At 38.7% G+C, this 16714-nt stretch overlaps 1 protein-coding gene across 1 annotated transcript in view; it reads right to left on the reverse strand.

The window, feature by feature from the left end:
• The window catches only part of si:ch211-269e2.1 (cohesin subunit SA-2), a 176400-nt gene extending 166228 nt beyond the window's left edge, over positions 1-10172 (reverse strand). The window contains 1 exon segment of the mRNA XM_051927091.1: positions 10041-10172. The gene's annotated coding sequence lies outside the window, so the exon portion shown is untranslated.
• Positions 10173-16714: the final 6542 nt, after the last annotated feature.

The following is a 16714-nucleotide window of genomic DNA, read 5'->3' on the forward strand; positions in this document are numbered from 1 at the left end:
ACACTACTATTTACAATTATTGTGCCACAAACCCCAATCTTCCCCAAAGTCCAGGCCAACCACTCTGCCTCTTCGGACCGCCTCCTTCTCTCTTTTTCTTGAGCCTTGTCCTGCTTCCACCCGACTGCAGCCTCGAATGAAGGGAGGCGGCCCATTTTATCTGTACCCGGATGTGCTCCAGGTGTGCACCGGCAATCCCGCGGACACGCCCCAGTGTGGCGGAAATGCCGGCTGTCCTCCCAGAAGTACTCCGGGTGTTCCCTCTCTTCTTCCCCCCAGCACTTCCTGGTGTGGCGGAAGTACTGGGGTCCAGGGTCCTTCAGGCAGGGGACGTCCCCTGGCGGTGACCACGGGCCCCTACAGGGTTGGGCTTCCAAGCCCTGTACCTGTGGCCCCCAATACAACCAGGGTGGACGCCCCCTCGCGGTCTGGAGGAGGAATGATCCCTCCTCCTGTCTTCCTGGGCATCCTGGCCAGGCATGAGCCCCATCCGGGTGCCACAGTGGGTTTCCACCCAAATCCCAACATGTGCTGGTTAAGTGAATTGGTATTGCAAAACTGGCCTGTGTGTGTTCACACCAGAGTTGCCACATCTGTGATTTTTCTGCCCAACTGGACTGTTTTTGATTGTTTTCCATGGGGAAAAGGGGTTTTCACATGTTGCATTTTTTTAGGTTTTTATTTTTTTTTTAAGATAACATTGCAGTATTTTAAAAAACACTCGTTACTTTGCATACACCATGAACCCAAAGTGGTGTATATCAAATGTGTGTGCCATTCTTTGCAGATGTGTGCTTCAAAATCCATTACTATACTACCTAAAAATATTGAGTGCATGATATTGCAGACCTATTCAAGGTTTTCACATTGACTCTTGCATTGACGCAAGTTCTAACTCTGTATGCAGTAAATCATGTAGGGGAAACTCCTATCAGGATTTTGCAGCTTTGTGACAGAAGATGGCTCCCAATAAGCTAGTACTGTATGTTAAAAAGAGTTTTCTCTCAGTATGAAGGGCTAATAATTGCATTTTTGTATTTCCAAGGATGCTGGAAGAAGCTATATTGCTAAACTACTCTACAAAATGTATTGTCACCCAATTAACAAAATATTTAATTTTTCTATGGTAAGCTGTCAAAAGATGTCTACAGGATAAACATGCTCTTTCAGTGTGAAAAGTCCAGTGCAGCAAAACTACTTGCCGATTTAAAGTCCTTCTACCAAAATATGACCCAGCATGTAATGAAACCACATGAATTTTCATCGTAGTTCAATTTATCGTGACCCAAATGTCAACTAGTAATATTTTTGACCACTCTTCATCCACTGATTTTGGGATCAGCTTGCAGGTAGAATTAGTAGAATCCGAAATTGGCACTAAACTAGCAGAAAAGATCAAACTGACATGCTGGGATTATTTGTTTGAGTTAATAAAGAAAACAAAAGACTGTCCTCAAATATCCAGCAGTTAGTGTCACTCCCATCTCTAACAACTGTACTTAGTTCTAAAAAGCCTCTGCTGTCAAATTTCTCTTTTTTGTCACAGTTCATTGGAGATCTTGGAAAATTAGAACAACAGTGGTGATTACTTAATTCTACAGTACCCCCTGGAATGATTAGAACAATTTAAGGAATTCTGGAGTGAAGCTGCTAAACATACTGATGCAGCTGGGAATAATGACTATGATGAACTTTTAATCCTACCATACAAGAAATGCAGTTGTGCAACACACTATATGTTTTCACAAAAGTCCTTTATTAAAAACAAATTAAGAAACAAATTGAAGTAGCAATTGCTTGAAAGTACACTAAGGGTGAGTGAATATATGCAGCATAAAGGAATATCCTGCAACACATTTCAGCCTTTAGAATCAATTCTACCATTGTTCACGGCAGGCAAATATGTCAGTAATATTAAAGACGATGATTTTGAAATGTTGTTTTCAGTATAAAATCCTGTATTAACTTCCTTGTTGTTACATGTAAGCATGACTCGGAATTCTGTGTAAATACAGTAAAGCCCGAGTCAGACTTAACAATTGGCTTTACAGTACAGTATTATGCCTGAATAACTCTCAGGAAAGTATTTTGCTGCCATCTAGTGGCTAAAATAACATCATGCTGCAAAAAAACATGGCTATTTCTATGCGTTCTGCCACTTAATAATAACTCCATTGTAACTCAAACTTCATGAGTAGGGCAAAGCCTTCAACCAAAACACAAAAACAAACAAAAATCTGTGAAGCCAGTTATAGAACAGACTGAAACTAAACCATTGCTCATATTGAGCAACGATAATAATGACAATGTGAATTGGTCACCAAACATTGACAAAGACAGTGAAACTGACACACGTTTGATAGATTCTGACCTGCCAAGTTTCAGTGATGTTTGTGTTTGATATCGGCTTCATATTACTGCTGACAATCATGTACCTCCTTGTTGTCCATTTATGGGTAACTCCAGTTTAATGATGTCTGTTGATCAAGATTATTTGGACTATTATTTATGATTTGTTGATGATAGTCTGGTGGGGAAAATAGTTGTTGAAATGAACCAATATGCTGGACTGTGTAGGAATAGTCACAGTAAGCCATTTGCTTGTCACAAATGCTGGCAGCCTGTCTGAACAGGCAACATGTGAGTGTTTTTCAGTCTTCTGATACTACAGTGCACAGCAGGTAAACCAGCCCATAGATGTTGCACACACCCATTTTTGGTGCAGTTATAAGTGATTGTCATTTTCACTCATTATGTAATACCTGTACTTCATTAATAATTATGACTATGATGAAACCAATCACCCAGCACCAAAACTACAAACTGTGGGATGCATATTAGATAATCATCAAAAATACGCAGGAGGTAAATGTTCCCGATTGTGACATAAGTATTGCAGAAAAAGTCTCATGGGTTACAAGGGAAGGCATACAACACATTGCATTTAAATGGACCCAATTCAGTATCAAGTTCTACATGCTGGGCGAAGCTAGCTCTGGTTACATCTAGGTTGCTACAAAAAAAATCTTTCGACACCTTCCTCGAACAGGGCCAATGTGTGTTGAAGATTGTTTCAAAACATATCATACGAAGTGTATGTAATTGTATACTAAATCAGCATCAGCACAGCAATGGACACAAGACATACCTTTACTACCGGAATTATGGTGATGTTTTGGTATATTATATGTTTCTGTTACACAGAATAATTTTGTTTGCTGTTGGAAAAAAATTCAACACTTTTGGCTCATTTTTACCAGGGGTAAACATAATGCTAAGGGTGTTAAAGAACACTGTGACCATTTTAGCTTCCATGTAACTACAGGAAATATATATTTGTTTAATATTGTTCTGTTTTTTGCCTTGGAAAATAGAGTTTAGTGCAACATGTTAAAGGATAAAATGGGTGATTTTTATTTTTTCTAATTTAAAACACCGTTTAAAAAGGGTTTGTTTGACCTGTTTACTTTCTACAAAACTTGATTTTTTTCTTTAGTATTCTACTGTTTTACTTAAAAATAAAATTTGCTAAAGGATAAGGACAGTTTTTTTTTTCATACAACACAATGATTTTTTTTGTTTAATAATCTGCAATTTTACTTAAAAAGTAAAACTGCCAACATATTAAAGTGCTTTGAATCCTAAAAATATTTTAATATATGGTAATTTCATAACTAGCTGACTTTTGTATGAAAGCTGGAGGTGTAGCAAAGGAAAGCAGTAACATACAACATATAATATTGGATACAGCTTACTTTTGCTGCAGTTGTGTTTGCAACTTGTACCAGTTTCAATATAACACAAGTCTGACATCTCTCTTTTTTACATACTATTTATCTTTCTATCTGAATATGTTAGCAATCTTTTAATCTTGATTACAAGGCTTTTAGCGCTTATAGTTCATATACTACACAATTTATTGTATTTAGTACAAGCTGTGTATGTGTGTACCCATTCATTAATAGAAAGTGAGAGTACACATTAGTAACACACACAAGTGTATCAGCGTATCTTTATATGGATTTATACATGTGCATTTTAACTACATATTTGCATATCTGTATAACATTACTTTTATATATTTTTTTTTTTGTAACAATATAAAAAAAAAGTATAATCGGAATACAGTAACACACTAGTTGAAGTGATGGGACGTTTGACACCAAGGCTTCAAAGCTTGTACCGGTTTAACACCAACAGAGTGTAGTAGTGAAGCTTGACAGTCACATGACTGATGACATTAGAAACTTCAAATGTCACTGAAGCACCGGTGTTCTGACGATTTGTGCTGCCTTGTCAAAATATGCTCCACATGCAAATATTTACATGTCTAAAAGACAAAACGCTGAAATGAACATAAGATTCTTACGGTAAAACTCACCATCAGCCAATGTTTTTTTCTAAGGTTGCACAAACCAATCATGTTCAGCTTACAATCACAATTATACTGGACAAAAAAAAAACAGATTAAAATGGGAAAGCATTGGATTGAGGTATTGGATACATTTTCTCTTAATCGCTTAAATACAAATAATGATGTTAGTAGGGTCTGTTTTGATTAATTTAATTTATTTAAGTAACTTATTTATTGATTACTGTTTTAGACCAAATGTATACTGTGCATGCGCAGAACAGCTTTGGAGCACATTTCAATAGGTTGCGTGGTTTGACAAAACACTGGCAGAGCTCTGACTGCCTTGAAGATTTGTGTTGCCCCACATGCTAGTATGAAAGGGGGTATGAAACTCCCGTTCTCTCTTATACACAGTATAAGAATTAAATTTGGAATCCAGAACTGTGGAACCTGTTATCTGACAATGCAGTAAATACCATGCTATATACAGTTGTGCTTGAAAGTTTGTGAACCCTTTAGAATTTTCTATATTTCTGCATAAATATGACCTAAAACATCATCAGATTTTCACACAAGTCCTAAAAGTAGATAAAGAGAAACCAGTAAAACAAATGAGACAAAAATATTATACTCGGTCATTTATTTATTAAGGGAAATGATCGAATATTACATATTTGTGAGTGGCAAAATAATGTGAACCTCAAGGATTAGCAGTTAGTTTGAAGGTGAAATTTGAGTCCGGTGTTTTCAATCAATGGGATGCCAATCAGGTGTGAGTGGGCACCCTGTGTTATTTAAAGAACAGGGATCTATCAAAGTCCGCTCTTCCACAACATGTTTGTGGAAGTGTATCATGGCACGAACAGAGGAGATTTCTGAGGACCTCCGAAAAAGAGTTGTTGATGCTCATCAGGCTGGAAAAGGTTACAAAACCATCTCTAAAGAGTTTGGACTCCACCAATCCACAGTCAGACAGATTGTGTACAAATGGAGGAAATTCAAGACCATTGTTACTCTCCCCAGGAGTGGTCAACCAACAAAGATCACTCCAAGAGCAAGGCGTGTAATAGTCGGCAAAGTCACAAAGGACCCCAGGGTAACTTCTAAGCAACTGAAGGCCTCTCTCACCTTGGCTAATGTTCATGTTCATGAATCCACCATCAGGAGAACACTGAACAACAATGGTGTGCATGGCAGGGTTGCAAGGAGAAACCCACTGCTCTCCAAAAAAAACATTGCTGCTCGTCTGCAGTTTGCTAAAGATCACGTGGACAAACCAGAAGGCTATTGTAAGAATGTTTTGTGGACGGATGAGACTAAAATAGAACTTTTTGGTTTAAATGAAAAGCGTTATGTTTGGAGAAAGGAAAACACTGCATTCCAGCATAAGAACCTTATCCCATCTGTGAAACATGGTGGTGGTAGTATCATGGTTTGGGCCGGTTTTGCTGCATCTGGGCCAGGACGGCTTGCCTTCATTGATGGAACAATGAATTCTGAATTATATCAGAGAATTCTAAAGGAAAATGTCAGGACAGCTGTCCATGAACTGAATCTCAAGAGAAGGTGGGTCATGCAGCAAGACAACGACCCTAAGCACACAAGTCGTTCTACCAAAGAATGGTTAAAGAAGAGTAAAGTTAATGTTTTGGAATGGCCAAGTCAAAGTCCTGACCTTAATCCAATCGAAATGTTGTAGAAGGACATGAAGCGAGCAGTTAATGTGAGGAAACCCACCAACATCCCAGAGTTGAAGTTGTTCTATACGGAGGAATGGGCTAAAATTCCTCCAAGCCGGTGTGCAGGACTGATCAACAGTTACCGGAAACGTTTAGTTGCAGTTATTGCTGCAAAGAGGGGTCACACCAGATACTGAAAGCAAAGGTTCACATACTTTTGCCACTCACAAATATGTAATATTCGATCATTTTCCTTAATAAATAAATGACCAAGTATAATATTTTTGTCTCATTTGTTTAACTGGTTTCTCTTTATCTACTTTTAGGACTTGAGTGAAAATCTGATGATGTTTTAGGTCATATTTATAGATAGATAGATAGATAGATAGATAGATAGATAGATAGATAGATAGATAGATAGATAGATAGATAGATAGATAGATAGATAGATAGATAGATAGATAGATAGATAGATACTTTATTAATCCAAAGGGGAAATTCACATACTCCAGCAGCAGCATACTGATAAAGAACAATATTAAATTAAAGAGTGATAACAATGCCAATAACAATGCAGGTATACAGACAGACAATAACTTTGTATAATTTTAATGTTTACGCCCCCGGGTGGAATTGAAGAGTCGCATAGTGTGGGGGAGGAATGATCTCCTCAGTCTGTCAGTGGAGCAGGACATTGACAGCAGTTTGTCGCTGAAGCTGCTCCTCTGTCTGGAGATGACACTGTTTAGTGGATGCAGTGGATTCTCCATTATTGACAGGAGCCTGCTCAGTGCCTGTCACTGTGCCACACATGTCAAACTGTCCAGCTCCGTGCCTACAATAGAGCCTGCCTTCCTCACCAGTTTGTCCAGGCGTGAGGCGTCCCTCTTCTTTATGCTGCTTCCCCAGCACACCACTGCGTAGAAGAGGGTGCTCGCCACAACCGTCTGATAGAACATCTGCAGCATCTTATTGCAGATGTTAAAGGACGCCAGCCTTCTAAGGAAGTAAAGTCGGCTCTGTCCTTTCTTACACAGAGCATCAGTATTGTCAGTCCAGTCCAATTTATCATCCAGCTGCACTCCCAGGTATTTATCGTTCTGCACCCTCTGCACACAGTCACCTCTGATGATCATGGGGTCCATGAGGGGCCTGGTCCTCCTAAAATCCACCACCAGCTCCTTGGTTTTGCTGGTGTTCAGTTGTAGGTGGTTTGAGTCGCACCATTTAACAAAGTCATTGATTAAGTTCCTATACTCCTCTTCCTGCCCATTCCTGATGCAGCCCACGATAGCAGTGTCATCAGCAAACTTTTGCATGTGGCAGGACTCCGAGTTGTATTGGAAGTCCGATGTATATAGGCTGAACAGGACCAGAGAAAGTACAGTCCCCTGCGGCTCTCCTGTGTTGCTGACCACAACGTCAGACCTGCAGTTCCCGAGACGCACACACTGAGGTCTGTCTGTAAGATAGTCCACGATCCATGCTACCAGGTATGAATCTACTCCCATCTCTGTCAGCTTGTCCCTAAGGAGCAGAGGTTGGATGGTGTTGAAGGTGCTAGAGAAGTCTAGAAACATAATTCTTACAGCACCACTGCCTCTGTCCAAGTGGGAGAGGGATCAGTGTAGCATGTGGATGATTTATGTGATTTATGCAGAAATATAGAAAATTCTAAAGGGTTCACAAACTTTCAAGCAAAACTGTACTACTTTTCTGTATTGGAACTTTCATCATTAACACTCTAGTCTACTGCAGGCACATTCTTGAAACTCTCCTATGTGTGCTTAGCTCCACAATGATATTCTCTCTAAACCCTGCTATGCTGCTCTTTGGCCCTTTGAGCAATTATTCCCCAAATACTAATAGAAAATATTAATATTTTGCATTGCCTCCCAGACGGAAAAACAAACAGATGTAATAAAGCAGCTACATAATTATAAACTAGTGGTGGCTTATTATCTGAGCGCCGATGCACTTTTGTAGTTTCCATCGCTACAGTAGCAGCGCTGTCAAGTTCCACCAGCCTGGGCAGGAGTCGCCAGAAGTGTTATCTGGCTTGGCATTCCACAAAACAAATGAGCAGTTTAGTGCCAGCTGCAGGGGACCCAATAAAAACAGCAAGCTTGCCAAAATCTCAAAATAATTCCAACTAGTATGGCAGCAGCAAGCGGTCCTTCAAAGGATAGCGAGGTATCTAAAAGAGCCATGTGAAGAGGAAGAAGCCATATTGGCACTTGGCGCAGCTGTGCACTGGTGCACAATATTCATAATGGCAGGAAATGTCATCAATTAGTAATAATGATAACATGATCATCATAAGATCAGAATGAATACAAAGAGTGTTTCTTGGGCTTTTAGTGCGCCTGTGCGATTATACCTACCGTATGCGATGAACAAGAGCGAGCAGTACTTGGGCAGGGTCGAGCTTATGGCTGCTATGACTGCTGTAACCCACCAGATGTCACTATTTAAGAAGCCTACAGGCTTTCTCCGGCCTAATCAGGAAGAATCTTCATACTGTAAGCTTACATCCGCCCATATATATAAATAAATAAATACAATAATTGTTGAGAGATATGTACACACGATGGGACAGTGGAATTGAATTGTAAAGCTGCAACTTCAGTGTGGAAGAGATCTCTCTATTGGAAGTACGCCGGTACCGAGCATCTCTGCGTTTGAATTTTTATATACAGTACTGTACAAATGACAAGACATGAATTGTCTATTTTGCCCAAGCTATTTTTGCACCATTTTGAAATACTTATCAGGCTATAACTGCAAGGAATGCTTGACAACCTGGCTCACCCTGTCATTGACTTGTGCACTGCGCAGGTTTTGTTCCTGCTTGTGCCCGATGATTGCTTGGAATAGGCTGAGGGACCCAGTGACCCTGCTTTGAATAAACGGGTTAAGAAAATGGGTGGCTGTAAGGATGCATAATTTGTAACTACCTTGCACCTTTTAGCTTTCTCACCCGAGCAACGCTAAGTACCTCGACAAGTAATATTTGTATGTAAAAAGGCGATACTATAATTGCTTTTCATGACTTGAGGTTCCACGCTGCCCCGTAAAATCTTGGTAAGTAAATCACACAACAAGGACACGACTTCACTGTCATGCTATTACCAAAGTCACACCCACAAAAGCGCGAAGGACATGTTGTGTTCAGTATATTGAATCAATGAAATGTAATGCGACAGCCTAAACATATGGTTGGAAGACCAAATACGCGTTTGTGACTGGTTAATGTACACTTCCTGTCCTGCTCCCGAAGTAAACTGACAGCCTCAGGAAAACTTAACCATTCATCCCCTTCTCTGTTTCTGCGCGACACACCCCCTTGCATCTGTCAAGATACACTACATCCTACACATATATATTCGGGCTTTACAATAATACATTGTATCGTACTACTAAGTTTGAACATTACAAACCGTTTGGAAACAATGTTATTAAACGTCACTTAACAAATCTCACAAATCTGAGCTGAAACGGAAAAAAAATCCCTTCCTGTTTAAAGCCCACCCACTCACAAGACGCTCTCCCCGACTTTTACAGCCATTGGTCACATAACCTGCTCATAAAGAGCACACTGCATGTGCTTTGGTCCGCTCGCCTGTCCGTCACCGCACTGCGTCATTTAGCCGCCCACTGTTTCCGCTAACGAGTCGTACCCTTCCCCCCACGCTCTTATTTCAAAACAAACTTGACGGGCTCTGCGAGTGATGGCGAGGACTTGCATTTAAACCTGAATTCTTTGTTTGATATAAGGTTGCACCTTTTTTAAATTGAAGCAATTCATATTAACGTCTCGCCTCTTATTCATCAGCTTTGCACGGCTGAATCTGGCTTAGATTGGAAGATAGCATAGTAAAACTGCACGAATAGTTCCTTTCTCCTTTTTATTGTCAATTCAATATTTCTTTCACATGGTAAAGCTCAAATGTAGTAATTATATGCATGAACGTGCGCTCACAGTAATAACCCGTAACATCGCTTACCTTCAAACCGTTGTGAGAAGTAGCAGCTAGCGAGGAAAACGGACAAAGAGAAGATTAGTGAATTAATTCCACCACATTGTGTCCGAATTCTGGCCGTCTTTTAGGCGGTACAGCGCCATCCAGTGGCGCTGCGGAGTCGGTGGAGGAGGAGTTCAGGTTTGTCTGCATCGCAAATAAATAAGGAAATGCCGGCTGCTGAGTATGGGATGTCCAGTGTAAGCTGACTTGGCTTGTTTTATGCGCATTTAAATTTATGACTGTGCTTTGTTTTTATTATGTGCATTTGTACAATAGATGGATATTTGTGTAGCGGGACTGGTGATTTCTTTTTAAGCATAAATTGGATAAGAACGCTCCTGTCTTCATTATGAATGCAGACACAAAATTTCACGTTATATTCTACATCATCAAAGTTCGTCTACACACAAATTTAGCTTTTTACAGAAGCTCAAGAATTTTTATTAAAAACAGAGGAAGAACAGAGTAAGGCCGTTGCCTGCACGTAGAATTTAAAACCAGCATTTCGAAGTACACCCATCATAATATATAATCATAGGGTGTTTCACAATGCAATCTCAATAAATATTACAGTTGTATGGCAAGCCGAATTAACATTTAGAGAGAGCTCAAAAGGAATTGCAGATATCTTAAATTGCAGTTCCTCCTTTACTATACTATATGAAACACGTTTCCAGATATCTTGAAATATGCTCCTTTATATTTTCTGTATTTTTGAATTTCAAGATATCTTAAACTGACCTTGTATGCATTTTAGGATATCTGTAATTCATTTTCAAATCTTCCAGAATTACTGTTTATTCATTGGGACCTGGTTATTTTTAAGATACCAGAGATAAATAAGCTTTCTGTCCATTTTCAGATTATCTGCCATGCATTTTTAGATATTTCAAAATAACTTCCTGCTCATTTTGAGATATCTCAACTTAATTTGAAGACATCTTAAAATAGACAGGAAGTCCCATTGAAAACATAGGCGATTTTACAAGAAGTCATTTTGAGATGCCTTGAATTTTATTTCAGACATCTCAAAATGTCTACAGACTTGTGTTAACTTCTTGTGCCTTTTGAGATATTTCTTGAATTGCATTTCAGATATCTTAAAAATGCATTTGAAATATCTCAAAATAAAATTGTTTCTTATCATCATTAACAATATATTAAAATACACACATTTTCAGATATCTATCATTAATTTGTCTTCTTCAATGAAAGGACTAGGTGTTACAATCCCTGATATTTGCATCGCTTCTAATGGGGGAAATCTTGAGGGATGGTTGCTATGAAGAATGGCAGCCAAGAGGCTGTCAGTTATGTGCCTCAACTTCACCGGGTGTTTCGGCCTTTTATCACAAGACACCCTCTGTTGAGGCAGGCCCACCACAGATTGATCAAGCCTGGGTGTGTGTCTAGCGGTTAGCTAATCATCTTAGCTGCCCAAGTGATGTCTTGGATACATTTACAGATATCTTAAAATGCATTTTTAGATGTCTTTAAATGTTAACTCAGTTTGTTGCAGAATTGATATGGACATTTATTGCTTAAGTCCAGAAGGGAAACTTTTTTGATGGTGAAGAAGTAGATGAAATGGACAAAAATCCACCCAGTCAATTTTTGTTTTGGTCATTGAAACAAAAAAAAATTAACAAATGAAAGGAATCCATCAAGCCCGTTTGCTTAGGTAATAGCTAAGCTGTCCTAATATCTCCTTCAGATACTTCTTAAAGGTTATCAAGATTTCTGCTTCAACTGCATGTCTCTGTAGTTGGTTCCAGAGTCCTATGCCTCTTTCCATAAATAAGTCCTTCCAGGCTTCAGTCTTAAATGCACTTCCCCTTGATTTCCAATGATGTCCTTGAGTATGTGACTCACACTTACAAGTGCACCCCAGGATTTTAATCTGTCAGAATTGTTTCAACTTACACTACCAGTCAAATGTTTTAGAACACCTCAGTTTTTTTCAGTTTTTATGGAAATGCACGTATTTTAATGTTTCATGAAATTAAGGCATAGAACAAATAAAAAATAAGTGAAGGAATCACTAAGTGTACAGATTTTTATTCAAATTTTTGATTCATCAAAGTAGCCCCCTTTTGCTGATATAACAGCCAAACTGTGGGAACCCTTTTGATTCAGCATGCCAGTCACTCTGTGCAAGTCACCAACTCTGCCTCCAGCAAAAGAACCCCAGACCATCACACTTTCTCCTCCATGTCTGACAGCTAAAGTAACACTGAGGAACCATCCTTTCACCAACTCATCAGTGTACAAACACCCTGCACGATGAACTGAAGATTTCAGATTTGGATTCATTGGTCTATAAGACTTTCTTTCAGTCTGCAGTAGTCCATAGCCAGTATTTCAAGGCCATTTTTAAGGAATGGCTTTCTTACTGCCACTTGCCCTGTCAAACCTGCAGCATGATGTCTCCGATGTCTGCTTTTTCAACCACTGTTATGCTGTGCTTGGAGTTTTCTATTGTGAGGCGCCTATCACACAAGCTGGTGACCCTCAGAAACTTGTGTTCTGACTGGATTGTGATTTTGGGTCTGCCTTTGGATTGTGTATGACACCACTGTACTCAATGATACTTTGATTTTTTTTTGTAATTTCTCTAAATATAAGGGTAATAATACTCTGTCGCTCTGTTGTTAATTGACATTATCTGACCATTATCACTGGAATTTACAACTTTCTACAGTGTAATATTGTCCAAGTAGTACTTCAGAGTGTGTAGTAATACAGTCTGTTCCAACTCTGCTTTAAGATAGACAGAGGGTTTTTAAGTAATCAACAGAAGTTGGGACACCTGTGCAAATTGTTTGCTTCATCTTGCAAGACTTAATTTATTTTAATTGCTGCCGAACATCCTTAGGTTGAAACCTATTAGTTGTTCCCTGAAGAAGTCCCATTTGTAATATTCTGAATTTTCCTTTTTTCAGTTTTTGCTAACCTAAACTTGAAACTTCTAGCAGTCTACTGCTTACTTTTTCACCATTGTAGGTCATTCATTGCATTTCAACTGAATTTGAAGAAAAACTGGAAAAACTAAGGTGTTATAAAACTTTTGACTGGTAGTGTAAGTTGAAGCAATTCTGACGTATTTAAATCCTGGGGTGCACTTGGTTGCTCTCATCTGCATAGCTTCAAGTGCTGCTATGTCTTTCTAGTACTGCGGTGACTAGAACTGCACACAATACTCCAGATGTGGTCTAACTACTGCAGCGTACAGTTTGAGCCTAATGTTCTTTTACTTACTGTAAGTTCAACAGTTTGTATGATTAAAACCTTTCATTATATTTGCCTTTTTAATTGCTTTTGTACATTGCCTGGTAGCTTAGTGCCTTCTTATGTTACCCCCTCTTTACACCCCCCCCCCCTCACATTTAAGATCTTCACACACTAGGAATTTATGAATTTCCCCTACTGCAGTGGTTCTCAATCTGTGGGGCAGGCCCCCCTAGGGGGGTGCGAAGATGTGAAAAAAAGAAAACAAGAATCGAAAATATGAAAAATACTTCTATTGAAACCAAAACAAATTAACTTAAAATACATTCTGATACTAGAAAAATAAATACAGAGTTAGATAAATGTCGATAAAAGTTAAGTAGGTATAATAAAATATGCATCTATGATATATCATTAATTAAAAAAGAACAAATTGGTATTAGTGGGCTCCTTTCAAAAAAACGTTAGGGGGGCGTGATTAACACTGTTATGAAAACTCGGGTCGCAAATACTTAAAGGTTGAGAAACGCTGCCCTACTGAATGAGTGGACAACTTCTAACCCACGATCTTCATGAAACACTAAACAGTGGCTCATATGCAAAGATACAAAGGAAGATTGCAAGAGGGCTTTGTTATTTTAAATTTTAGTGTCAGCCATTTGCATCCTAGAAATAATTTACTGTACAGATACAATTAAGTGAATGAATTGCTCAACTGTCTGGCATGTAATTTCTTTATTGTTGCAGGCTACCAGTTTTGGGAGCTTGAAATATAGCCACAGACTTTCGTTTTTGCCTCTCTGCAGATCCTAAACTACATTATGGCTAAAGTTTATGCTTGACCTTTGAGGGACAAGCCATGGTGGTGATGATGATGATTACTATTATTATTATATTTACAGTAATAGATTTCATCATTACATTGTGAATATGTTTGTATTTAACTTGACATTACATTTGTCAGCCATGTTTTTCTGCCCAGTATTTAAGACACATTGAATCATGGGGTTTACTAATTGACTTAACTAATTTGACCTTATAAGTTATAGTTAACCCTGCGGTGGGCTGGCGCCCTGCCCAGGGTTTGTTTCCTGCCTTGCGCTCTGTGTTAAGCTGGGACTGGCTCCAGCAGACCCCCGTGACCCTGTAGTTAGGATATAGTGTGTTGGATAATGGATGGATGGATGGATGGAAGTTATAGCTACTGTATATGCAGCTGTAAAAGCAGTCTGAACTGTTTGATTTTTACTGGACTTTACTAAGAACCATCTTGGCCATTAGATGTACTCAGCTTCTTATATGAGGAAGTGACTGTTTCTGTTCGGTATAACATTAATTGCTAAAGTTTTGTATCACTGAAAATGCCATGAGACTCACTTTGTGGTCGGTTCTCCGTAAGTATGACTTAAATAAGAACTAACTTGCTGTGTTCATCCTAGTGGTCGAATTAGTTATTTACCTCCACAACTATTATTATTATTATTACTATTATTATTATTATTACATTTTTAAGCTTTTCTTTTTTCAGCCATTTTTAGATCCTACCCCTTTAAGAATAAATGATGTGGCATTCTGGAATTTGACAGAGAAGGAAATCATGCTTTGGAATTATAAATTGTTGCATATTTTAATCTATTCATCATTCTGGCCTTTTTGAGCTGTAATAGGTTTAGATTTATAAGTTTTAAAAACCTGTAGCAACTAATTTGCCAACATCTTGATTGACATCTTTATTTCTCTGAGAGAATCTGTGTCACCCGCATGCTTCAAAAGGACAATAAGTATCCCTATGCGTAGGAAAATGAAATGGCACTGTCCAAGTGACTCAGACTGGCAGCACTCACTCCATTCGTGATGAAGTGCTTTAATAGACTGGTGCTTGGACACATTAAACAGAATTTTCTAGATAGTCCTGATCATCTGCAGTTTACATATTGTCACATCCAGTCCACAGCAGATGCTCTATCACTTCCACTTCATACCATCTTGATAATAAAACTGTTATGTCAAAGTCCTGTTTATTGACTACAGCTCAGCATGTAAGCTTGCTGAACCAACAAAGATGACCACCACCATCAATAACAACATTTAATTCTATAGCACATTTTCATACATGACATTAGCTCAAAGTGCTTTACACTATACTGTGAATTTCCCATTGGGATTAATAAAGTATCTATCTATCTATCTATCTATCTATCTATCTATCTATCTATCTATCTATCTATCTATCTATCTATCTATCTATCTATCTATCTATCGCTAAACAGAGTTACAAAAGAAAGTAAAAACTAAAGAACAGTTATTTATAACAGTATGGAATCATAATGTCTTACTTAATTACAAAGTATGGTCAGATGGCTAAGGAGGACAGGAAAATAAAAAAATTCCACTTGGCAAGATTTTAGAGGAAATAAACCTGTGGGGTTTCAAGGCCAAAACACCATCCATTCTGCACTTCACAAATGTGTCTCCATTAACAGGATCCTGTTGTGTTGCTCTCTTCATCTTCACAGAATCTCAGTTGGCTGCAGCCAACTGGGGGACGGTGACACATTGTGCCAGCACAGAATACTAGAAGAAAAAAGAAAAGACACAAAAGTAGTGACTAGTGAGCAACAGAACAACAGAAAATAGAATGACATTTAATGAAAAGAATGAATTTCCTCCTCCCCTCAGTATAAAGTGATGATAGTAATTTCTTAAGTGATCGCAAAGGCCAGATTGAGCTGATGGGATTTTTTAGTTGTTTTTTTTTAAGTATTCAGCTGCACTGGCCTGGAATTTCTGTAATGGTGCCCTCCATAATGTTTGGGAAAAAGACACATTTTTCCTTGATTTACCCCTCTGTTCCACCATTTAAAACTAAAATTACAAATCAAACAAATCAGACACGATTAAAGTGCACACTGCAGACTTTAATTTAAGGGTATTTGCATACATTTTGGTCACACCATGAAGAAATGACAACACTTTTTCTACATGGACCCCCATTTCAGGGCACCATAATATTTAGCATAATTGACATTACCAGTGTTTGAGATTACTCAGGTTGCTTCATTAGTGCATCCATAGGATACCTAGGCTTGCTTCCTCCCTTTGGAGTCTGTAGTTGCCATTGTTCAACACGATTACAAGAGCTGTGCCAATGAAAATCAAAGAAGCCATTATGAGGCTGAAAAACAAGAATAAAACCATTTGAGACATCGGTAAAACCTTAGGATTACCTAATTATAGCTGTCTGGAATATCATTAAGAAGAAAGAGCACTTTACCCTGCGAAAGGTTCGTTAACTCAATGCCATAATATCTCGCCCAGCAGGTCCAGCGACATCCCTTTAAGGATATGAAAAGCCTTCTGGAGGTACTAGCGCACCAACTATCGGTGAACTGAGTCAGAGAGGTCCGCTCATGGGACCCGACAGGGAT

The sequence above is a fragment of the Erpetoichthys calabaricus genome, chromosome 4, assembly GCF_900747795.2.
Source record: "Erpetoichthys calabaricus chromosome 4, fErpCal1.3, whole genome shotgun sequence".
Classification (NCBI taxonomy): Eukaryota; Metazoa; Chordata; class Cladistia; order Polypteriformes; family Polypteridae; genus Erpetoichthys; species Erpetoichthys calabaricus.